Below are 10,368 nucleotides of genomic sequence, written 5' to 3' on the forward strand. Positions count from 1 at the left end.
CCGAGTTCCCGCAGTTTCTTTCTGCCCTTCGGACAGATTGGCCGTGGAACACGCTACGACGAGTTCGACGGTACTTCGGGTACCCACGCGGAACTCTCCCGCATAAGCTCTCGCCTTTACCGCACATAGAAAAGCCGTACTTTTGAGTAGTGATGGCATTAAATGTAGTTTCCTTCTATATATAGGGGACTGGTGAGGCTTGACTGGAATCGACGATGGACGTGGCGTAAGCGTTATCGGCATGACACCAGTCTGTTGGCGGCAGGACTGTCGATTCGACTACCGGCACCCGCCGCCTACCGAGGTTATCGTCGGCATTTCGATTACCGGCTCCCGCCGAGTTCCCAGTTTCTTTCTGCCCTTCGGACAGATAGGCGGTGGAACACGCTACGACGAGTTCGACGGCACTTAGGGTAGCCACGCGGAACTCTCCCGCATAAGCTCTCGCCTTTACCGCACATAGAAAAGCCGTACTTTTGAGTAGTGATGGCATTAAATGTAGTTTCCTTCTATATATATAGGGACTGGTGAGGCTTGACTGGAATCGACGATGGACGTGGCGTAAGCGTTATCGGCATGTCAGCAGGCTGTTGGCGGCAGGACTGTCGATTCGACTACCGGCACCCGCCGCCTACCGAGGTTATCGTCGGCATTTCGATTACCGGCTCCCGCCGAGTTCCCGCAGTTTCTTTCTGCCCTTCGGACAGATTGGCTGTGGAACACGCTACGACGAGTTCGACGGTACTTCGGGTACCCACGCGGAACTCTCCCGCATAAGCTCTCGCCTTTTACCGCACATAGAAAAGCCGTACTTTTGAGTAGTGATGGCATTAAATGTAGTTTCCTTCTATATATAAAGGGGACTGGTGAGCTTGACTGGAATCGACGATGGACGTGGCGTAAGCGTTATCGGCATGACACCAGTCTGTTGGCGGCAGGACTGTCGATTCGACTACCGGCACCCGCCGCCTACCGAGGTTATCGTCGGCATTTCGATTACCGGCTCCCGCCGAGTTCCCGCAGTTTCTTTCTGCCCTTCGGACAGATTGGCCGTGGAACACGCTACGACGAGTTCGACGGCACTTAGGGTAGCCACGCGGAACTCTCCCGCATAAGCTCTCGCCTTTACCGCACATAGAAAAGCCGTACTTTTGAGTAGTGATGGCATTAAATGTAGTTTCCTTCTATATATATAGGGGACTGGTGAGGCTTGACTGGAATCGACGATGGACGTGGCGTAAGCGTTATCGGCATGACACCAGTCTGTTGGCGGCAGGACTGTCGATTCGACTACCGGCACCCGCCGCCTACCGAGGTTATCGTCGGCATTTCGATTACCGGCTCCCGCCCGAGTTCCCGCAGTTTCTTTCTGCCCTTCGGACAGATTGGCTGTGGAACACGCTACGACGAGTTCGACGGTACTTCGGGTACCCACGCGGAACTCTCCCGCATAAGCTCTCGCCTTTACCGCACATAGAAAAGCCGTACTTTTGAGTAGTGATGGCATTAAATGTAGTTTCCTTCTATATATATAGGGGACTGGTGAGCTTGACTGGAATCGACGATGGACGTGGCGTAAGCGTTATCGGCATGTCAGCAGGCTGTTGGCGGCAGGACTGTCGATTCGACTACCGGCACCCGCCGCCTACCGAGGTTATCGTCGGCATTTCGATTACCGGCTCCCGCCGAGTTCCCGCAGTTTCTTTCTGCCCTTCGGACAGATTGGCCGTGGAACACGCTACGACGAGTTCGACGGTACTTCGGGTACCCACGCGGAACTCTCCCGCATAAGCTCTCGCCTTTACCGCACATAGAAAAGCCGTACTTTTGAGTAGTGATGGCATTAAATGTAGTTTCCTTCTATATATATAGGGGACTGGTGAGCTTGACTGGAATCGACGATGGACGTAGCGTAAGCGTTATCGGCATGTCAGCAGGCTGTTGGCGGCAGGACTGTCGATTCGACTACCGGCACCCGCCGCCTACCGAGGTTATCGTCGGCATTTCGATTACCGGCTCCCGCCGAGTTCCCGCAGTTTCTTTCTGCCCTTCGGACAGATTGGCCGTGGAACACGCTACGACGAGTTCGACGGCACTTAGGGTAGCCACGCGGAACTCTCCCGCATAAGCTCTCGCCTTTACCGCACATAGAAAAGCCGTACTTTTGAGTAGTGATGGCATTAAATGTAGTTTCCTTCTATATATAGGGGACTGGTGAGCTTGACTGGAATCGACGATGGACGTAGCGTAAGCGTTATCGGCATGTCAGCAGGCTGTTGGCGGCAGGACTGTCGATTCGACTACCGGCACCCGCCGCCTACCGAGGTTATCGTCGGCATTTCGATTACCGGCTCCCGCCGAGTTCCCGCAGTTTCTTTCTGCCCTTCGGACAGATAGGCGGTGGAACACGCTACGACGAGTTCGACGGCACTTAGGGTAGCCACGCGGAACTCTCCCGCATAAGCTCTCGCCTTTACCGCACATAGAAAAGCCGTACTTTTGAGTAGTGATGGCATTAAATGTAGTTTCCTTCTATATATAGGGGACTGGTGAGCTTGACTGGAATCGACGATGGACGTGGCGTAAGCGTTATCGGCATGTCAGCAGGCTGTTGGCGGCAGGACTGTCGATTCGACTACCGGCACCCGCCGCCTACCGAGGTTATCGTCGGCATTTCGATTACCGGCTCCCGCCGAGTTCCCGCAGTTTCTTTCTGCCCTTCGGACAGATTGGCTGTGGAACACGCTACGACGAGTTCGACGGTACTTCGGGTACCCACGCGGAACTCTCCCGCATAAGCTCTCGCCTTTACCGCACATAGAAAAGCCGTACTTTTGAGTAGTGATGGCATAAATGTAGTTTCCTTCTATATATATAGGGGACTGGTGAGGATTGACTGGAATCGACGATGGACGTGGCGTAAGCGTTATCGGCATGTCAGCAGGCTGTTGGCGGCAGGACTGTCGATTCGACTACCGGCACCCGCCGCCTACCGAGGTTATCGTCGGCATTTCGATTACCTTCTCCCGCCGAGTTCCCGCAGTTTCTTTCTGCCCTTCGGACAGATAGGCGTTGGAACACGCTACGACGAGTTCGACGGTACTTCGGGTACCCACGCGGAACTCTCCCGCATAAGCTCTCGCCTTTTACCGCACATAGAAAAGCCGTACTTTTGAGTAGTGATGGCATTAAATGTAGTTTCCTTCTATATATATAGGGGACTGGTGAGGCTTGACTGGAATCGACGATGGACGTGGCGTAAGCGTTATCGGCATGACACCAGTCTGTTGGCGGCAGGACTGTCGATTCGACTACCGGCACCCGCCGCCTATCGAGGTTATCGTCGGCATTTCGATTACCGGCTCCCGCCGAGTTCCCGCAGTTTCTTTCTGCCCTTCGGACAGATAGGCGGTGGAACACGCTACGACGAGTTCGACGGCACTTAGGGTAGCCACGCGGAACTCTCCCGCATAAGCTCTCGCCTTTTACCGCACATAGAAAAGCCGTACTTTTGAGTAGTGATGGCATTAAATGTAGTTTCCTTCTATATATATAGGGGACTGGTGAGGCTTGACTGGAATCGACGATGGACGTAGCGTAAGCGTTATCGGCATGTTCAAACGTTGCCGCCGACTAACCCCAATGGCCTCATTGCCTCTAGGAGAGATTCGCGATCGATCACTCGACGCGTCCGTTGGCGGGGTTGTGGAGGACGATGCGGACACTACCCGGTAGTTTTTAGGACGTTACGTGTACCTTTTCGCTCAAAACTGAGGACCAATTTGACGCAACTCAGGGTTGCGATGCGGAACTTGCCCGCATAGGCTCTCGCCTTTTACCGCACTTTCAAAAGCCGTACTAATGGGTTCTGATGGCATTAAATGTAGTTTCCTTCTATATATAGGGAGCATAGTCTGTCTGAGACGGACTTCAAAGGGAGGACGGCTTTAAGAAATTTTCTCCCGTATAGAGTGATGCCAAAGACGGCATGGATGTGAGGCGAGTTCGGTGAAATTTGGAAAGTGGGAGGAAATGGCAAAATCAGTTTGATAGTTAGAAACGTTGTTTTCAGCGTTCATTTTCACCACTTTTCACTCAAAACTGAGGACCAATTTGACGCAACTCAGGGTTGCGATGCGGAACTTGCCCGCATAGGCTCTCGCCGTTTACCGCACTTTCAAATGCCGTACTAATGGGTTCTGATGGCATTAAATGTAGTTTCCTTCTCTATATAGGGGGCATAGTCTGTCTGAGACGGACCTGAAAGGGAGTACGACTTTAAGAAATTTTCTCCCGTATAGAGTGATGCCAAAGACGGCATGGATGTGAGGAGAGTTCGGTGAAATTTGGAAAGTGGGAGGAAATGGCAAAATCAGTTTGATAGTTAGAAACGTTGTTTTCAGCGTTCATTTTCACCACTTTTCACTCAAAACTGAGGACCAATTTGACGCAACTCAGGGTTGCGATGCGGAACTTGCCCGCATAGGCTCTCGCCTTTTACCGCACTTTCAAAAGCCGTACTAATGGGTTCTGATGGCATTAAATGTAGTTTCCTTCTATATATAGGGAGCATAGTCTGTCTGAGACGGACTTCAAAGGGAGGACGGCTTTAAGAAATTTTCTCCCGTATAGTGTGATGCCAAAGACGGCATGGATGTGAGGCGAGTTCGGTGAAATTTGGGAAGTGGGAGGAAATGGCAAAATCAGTTTGATAGTTAGAAACGTTGTTTTCAGCGTTCATTTTCACCACTTTTCACTCAAAACTCAGGACCAATTTGACGCAACTCAGGGTTGCGATGCGGAACTTGCCCGCATAGGCTCTCGCCGTTTACCGCACTTTCAAATGCCGTACTAATGGGTTCTGATGGCATTAAATGTAGTTTCCTTCTCTATATAGGGGGCATAGTCTGTCTGAGACGGACCTGAAAGGGAGTACGACTTTAAGAAATTTTCTCCCGTATAGAGTGATGCCAAAGACGGCATGGATGTGAGGAGAGTTCGGTGAAATTTGGAAAGTGGGAGGAAATGGCAAAATCAGTTTGATAGTTAGAAACGTTGTTTTCAGCGTTCATTTTCACCACTTTTCACTCAAAACTGAGGACCAATTTGACGCAACTCAGGGTTGCGATGCGGAACTTGCCCGCATAGGTTCTCGCCTTTACCGCACTTTGAAATGCCGTACTAATGGGTTCTGATGGCATTAAATGTAGTTTCCTTCTCTATATAGGGGCATAGTCTGTCTGAGACGGACCTGAAAGGGAGTACGACTTTAAGAAATTTTCTCCCGTATAGAGTGATGCCAAAGACGGCATGGATGTGAGGAGAGTTCGGTGAAATTTGGAAAGTGGGAGGAAATGGCAAAATCAGTTTGATAGTTAGAAACGTTGTTTTCAGCGTTCATTTTCACCACTTTTCACTCAAAACTGAGGACCAATTTGACGCAACTCAGGGTAGCGATGCGGAACTATTCCGCTTGGTCCCTTGCCTTTACCGCACTTTCAAATGCCGTACTAATGGGTTCTGATGGCATTAAATTTAGTTTCCTTCTCTATATAGGGGCATAGTCTGTCTGAGACAGGATTGTAACATTGTGTTAAGCCTCCTCTCACCTTTTAACCCGGCGTGCCCGGGACCTGTGGGCTGGTCACGGCCCGTTTCCACACAGGTGGTGAGTACTAGCGAAAACGACTGCCGATAGTGTTAAGAAATGGCCGATCAAAGAATGTAAGAGGCCGAGAGATATTGAATGAACGAACGTAATGGTGGATTGAAACAATATATTGGAGCGAAAAGAATGTTGCGAGAAGTGATGGTTTTAAGAACACTGTGCGGCGTTTTCCTAGTAAGTTTGTCGTTCTACCCGTCTCGGTGGATTCGGCACCACCTGTAACGGTGGTTTTTGACGTGCCTCGGTGGAAGAGGTTACTGTCGTAAAATATATGGGTAGCTGTTTCCCGTTCCCTCTCGGTCCGTGCGGGGATAAAAGCAGTACGTGCGTTCGACCGCACGCCTACGAGTTAATCCGAGCGATTAGCCGGTCTCAGTCAGAGACACACGGGATGCTGGACCCGCAGCGTGCTCTGCACGAGTCGTTGAATTTCAGCTTGTCAAACCAAGGGTCCGAGCGGCCCTTCCCTTTCACGGGGCATGTTATTTACGGTGACTGTTTCCCTTTCCCTCTCGTTCCGAGCGGGGATAAAAGCAGTACGTGCGTTCGACCGCACGCCTACGAGTTAATCCGAGCGATTAGCCGGTCTCAGTCAGAGACACACGGGATGCTGGACCCGCAGCGTGCTCTGCACGAGTCGTTGAATTTCAGCTTGTCAATCCAAGGGTCCGAGCGGCCCTTCCCTTTCACGGGGCATGTTATTTACGGTGACTGTTTCCCTTTCCCTCTCGGTCCGAGCGGGGATAAAAGCAGTACGTGCGTTCGACCGCACGGCTACGAGTTAATCCGAGCGATTAGCCGGTCTCATTTGGAGACACACGGGATGCTGGACCCGCAGCGTGCTCTGCACGAGTCGTTGATTTTCAGCTTGTCAAACCAAGGGTCCGAGCGGCCCTTCCCATTCACGGGGCAAGTCAATAACGGTGACTGTTTCCCTTTCCCTCTCGGTCCGAGCGGGGATAAAAGCAGTACGTGCGTTCGACCGCACCCCTACGTGTTAATCCGAGCGATTAGCCGGTCTCAGTCAGAGACACACGGGATGCTGGACCCGCAGCGTGCTCTGCACGAGTCGTTGAATTTCAGCATGTCAAACCAAGGGTCCGAGCGGCTCTTCCCTTTCACGGGGCAAGTCAATAACGGTGACTGTTTCCCTTTCCCTCTCGGTCCGAGCGGGGATAAAAGCAGTACGTGCGTTCGACCGCACCCCTACGTGTTAATCCGAGCGATTAGCCGGTCTCAGTCAGAGACACACGGGATGCTGGACCCGCAGCGTGCTCTGCACGAGTCGTTGAATTTCAGCATGTCAAACCAAGGGTCCGAGCGGCTCTTCCCTTTCACGGGGCAAGTCAATAACGGTGACTGTTTCCCTTTCCCTCTCGGTCCGAGCGGGGATAAAAGCAGTACGTGCGTTCGACCGCACCCCTACGTGTTAATCCGAGCGATTAGCCGGTCTCAGTCAGAGACACACGGGATGCTGGACCCGCAGCGTGCTCTGCACGAGTCGTTGAATTTCAGCTTGTCAAACCAAGGGTCCGAGCGGCCCTTCCCTTTCACGGGGCATGTTATTTACGGTGACTGTTTCCCTTTCCCTCTCGGTCCGAGCGGGGATAAAAGCAGTACGTGCGTTCGACCGCACGCCTACGAGTTAATCCGAGCGATTAGCCGGTCTCAGTCAGAGACACACGGGATGCTGGACCCGCAGCGTGCTCTGCACGAGTCGTTGAATTTCAGCTTGTCAAACCAAGGGTCCGAGCGGCCCTTCCCTTTCACGGGGCATGTTATTTACGGTGACTGTTTCCCTTTCCCTCTCGGTCCGAGCGGGGATAAAGCAGTACGTGCGTTCGACCGCACGCCTACGAGTTAATCCGAGCGATTAGCCGGTCTCAGTCAGAGACACACGGGATGCTGGACCCGCAGCGTGCTCTGCACGAGCCGTTGAATTTCAGCATGTCAAACCAAGGGTCCGAGCGGCTCTTCCCTTTCACGGGGCACGTGAACAACGGTGACTGTTTCCCTTTCCCTCTCGGTCCGAGCGGGGATAAAAGCAGTACGTGCGTTCGACCGCACGCCTACGAGTTAATCCGAGCGATTAGCCGGTCTCAGTCAGAGACACACGGGATGCTGGACCCGCAGCGTGCTCTGCACGAGTCGTTGAATTTCAGCTTGTCAAACCAAGGGTCCGAGCGGCCCTTCCCTTTCACGGGGCATGTTATTTACGGTGACTGTTTCCCTTTCCCTCTCGGTCCGAGCGGGGATAAAAGCAGTACGTGCGTTCGACCGCACGCCTACGAGTTAATCCGAGCGATTAGCCGGTCTCAGTCAGAGACACACGGGATGCTGGACCCGCAGCGTGCTCTGCACGAGCCGTTGAATTTCAGCATGTCAAACCAAGGGTCCGAGCGGCTCTTCCCTTTCACGGGGCACGTCAATATCGGTGACTGTTTCCCTTTCCCTCTCGGTCCGAGCGGGGATAAAAGCAGTACGTGCGTTCGACCGCACGCCTACGAGTTAATCCGAGCGATTAGCCGGTCTCAGTCAGAGACACACGGGATGCTGGACCCGCAGCGTGCTCTGCACGAGCCGTTGAATTTCAGCATGTCAAACCAAGGGTCCGAGCGGCTCTTCCCTTTCACGGGGCACGTGAACAACGGTGACTGTTTCCCTTTCCCTCTCTGTCCGAGTGGGGATAAAAGCAGTACGTGCGTTCGACCGCACCCCTACGTGTTAATCCGAGCGATTAGCCGGTCTCAGTCAGAGACACACGGGATGCTGGACCCGCAGCGTGCTCTGCACGAGCCGTTGAATTTCAGCATGTCAAACCAAGGGTCCGAGCGGCTCTTCCCTTTCACGGGGCACGTGAACAACGGTGACTGTTTCCCTATCCCTCTCGGTCCGAGCGGGGATAAAAGCAGTACGTGCGTTCGACCGCACGCCTACGAGTTAATCCGAGCGATTAGCCGGTCTCAGTCAGAGACACACGGGATGCTGGACCCGCAGCGTGCTCTGCACGAGTCGTTGAATTTCAGCTTGTCAAACCAAGGGTCCGAGCGGCCCTTCCCTTTCACGGGGCATGTTATTTACGGTGACTGTTTCCCTTTCCCTCTCGGTCCGAGCGGGGATAAAAGCAGTACGTGCGTTCGACCGCACGGCTACGAGTTAATCCGAGCGATTAGCCAGTCTCATTAAGAGACACACGGGATGCTGGACCCGCAGCGTGCTCTGCACGAGCCGTTGAATTTCAGCATGTCAAACCAAGGGTCCGAGCGGCTCTTCCCTTTCACGGGGCACGTGAACAACGGTGACTGTTTCCCTTTCCCTCTCTGTCCGAGTGGGGATAAAAGCAGTACGTGCGTTCGACCGCACCCCTACGTGTTAATCCGAGCGATTAGCCGGTCTCAGTCAGAGACACACGGGATGCTGGACCCGCAGGGTGCTCTGCACGAGCCGTTGAATTTCAGCATGTCAAACCAAGGGTCCGAGCGGCTCTTCCCTTTCACGGGGCACGTGAACAACGGTGACTGTTTCCCTATCCCTCTCGGTCCGAGCGGGGATAAAAGCAGTACGTGCGTTCGACCGCACGCCTACGAGTTAATCCGAGCGATTAGCCGGTCTCAGTCAGAGACACAAGGGATGCTGGACCCGCAGCGTGCTCTGCACGAGCCGTTGAATTTCAGCTTGTCAAACCAAGGGGGTCCGAGCGCCCCTTCCCTTTCACGGGGCACGTCAATAACGGTGACTGTTTCCCTTTCCCTCTCGGTCCGAGCGGGGATAAAAGCAGTACGTGCGTTCGACCGCACGCGTACGAGTTAATCCGAGCGATTAACGATTGTCTTTGTTACGAAAGACGTTCTGTTCCCACTGCTGATGCGACGAGTTTCGGGTAACCATGCCGAGACATCGGAATATGCATCATTTTCGATATAGCTTAGTGTGGGTTGAGCTGTCCTCCGAAGGTCGGTTCTTCCTGATACGCCCTAGTTTGTTTCGTTTTATCGGAACTGTTGTTTTGGAGAACTCGTACTCTAGAGTGTGTAAGAGGTCTGTCTCGTGATTGGTGACACGAAGTAGACAGAGAACGGCAGGCGTGTATCTAGCCACGCGTCTGCCGATTCGAGAGTGGTGTTTCTACTCGCCGTTGGAGCGGGTGGCTTGCACCGAACGAGAAAAGATACCTGGTTGATCCTGCCAGTAGTCATATGCTTGTCTCAAAGATTAAGCCATGCATGTCTAAGTACATGCCGAAATAAGGTGAAACCGCGAATGGCTCATTATCCAGCCGTTGTTCCTTAGATCGTACTTTCCTACTTGGATAACTGTGGTAATTCTAGAGCTAATACATGCAACAAAGCTCCGACCTCACGGGACGAGCGCATTTATTAGACCAAGACCAATCGGACCTCGGTCCGCAAATGATGGTGACTCTGGATAACTTTTGGCTGATCGCACGGTCTAGCACCGGCGACGCATCTTTCAAGTGTCTGCCTTATCAACTGTCGATGGTAGGTTATGCGCCTACCATGGTCGTAACGGGTAACGGGGAATCAGGGTTCGATTCCGGAGAGGGAGCCTGAGAAACGGCTACCACATCCAAGGAAGGCAGCAGGCGCGCAAATTACCCACTCCCAGAACGGGGAGGTAGTGACGAAAAATAACGATACGGGACTCTATCGAGGCCCCGTAATTGGAATGAGTACACTCTA

At 52.9% G+C, this 10,368-nt stretch overlaps 1 non-coding gene across 1 annotated transcript in view; it reads left to right on the forward strand.

Annotated features, from left to right (window-relative positions):
* The first annotated feature begins 9,837 nt into the window (after positions 1-9,837).
* Positions 9,838-10,368, forward strand: part of LOC143243484 (small subunit ribosomal RNA) — a 1,806-nt gene continuing 1,275 nt past the window's right edge. Inside the window, exon 1 of the ribosomal RNA XR_013024609.1 lies at positions 9,838-10,368. This exon is cut by the window's right edge and continues 1,275 nt beyond it. This is a non-coding gene — a ribosomal RNA (small subunit ribosomal RNA).

This window comes from Tachypleus tridentatus, unplaced genomic scaffold (genome assembly GCF_004210375.1).
Source record: "Tachypleus tridentatus isolate NWPU-2018 unplaced genomic scaffold, ASM421037v1 Hic_cluster_2, whole genome shotgun sequence".
NCBI classification, from domain to species: domain Eukaryota; kingdom Metazoa; phylum Arthropoda; class Merostomata; order Xiphosura; family Limulidae; genus Tachypleus; species Tachypleus tridentatus.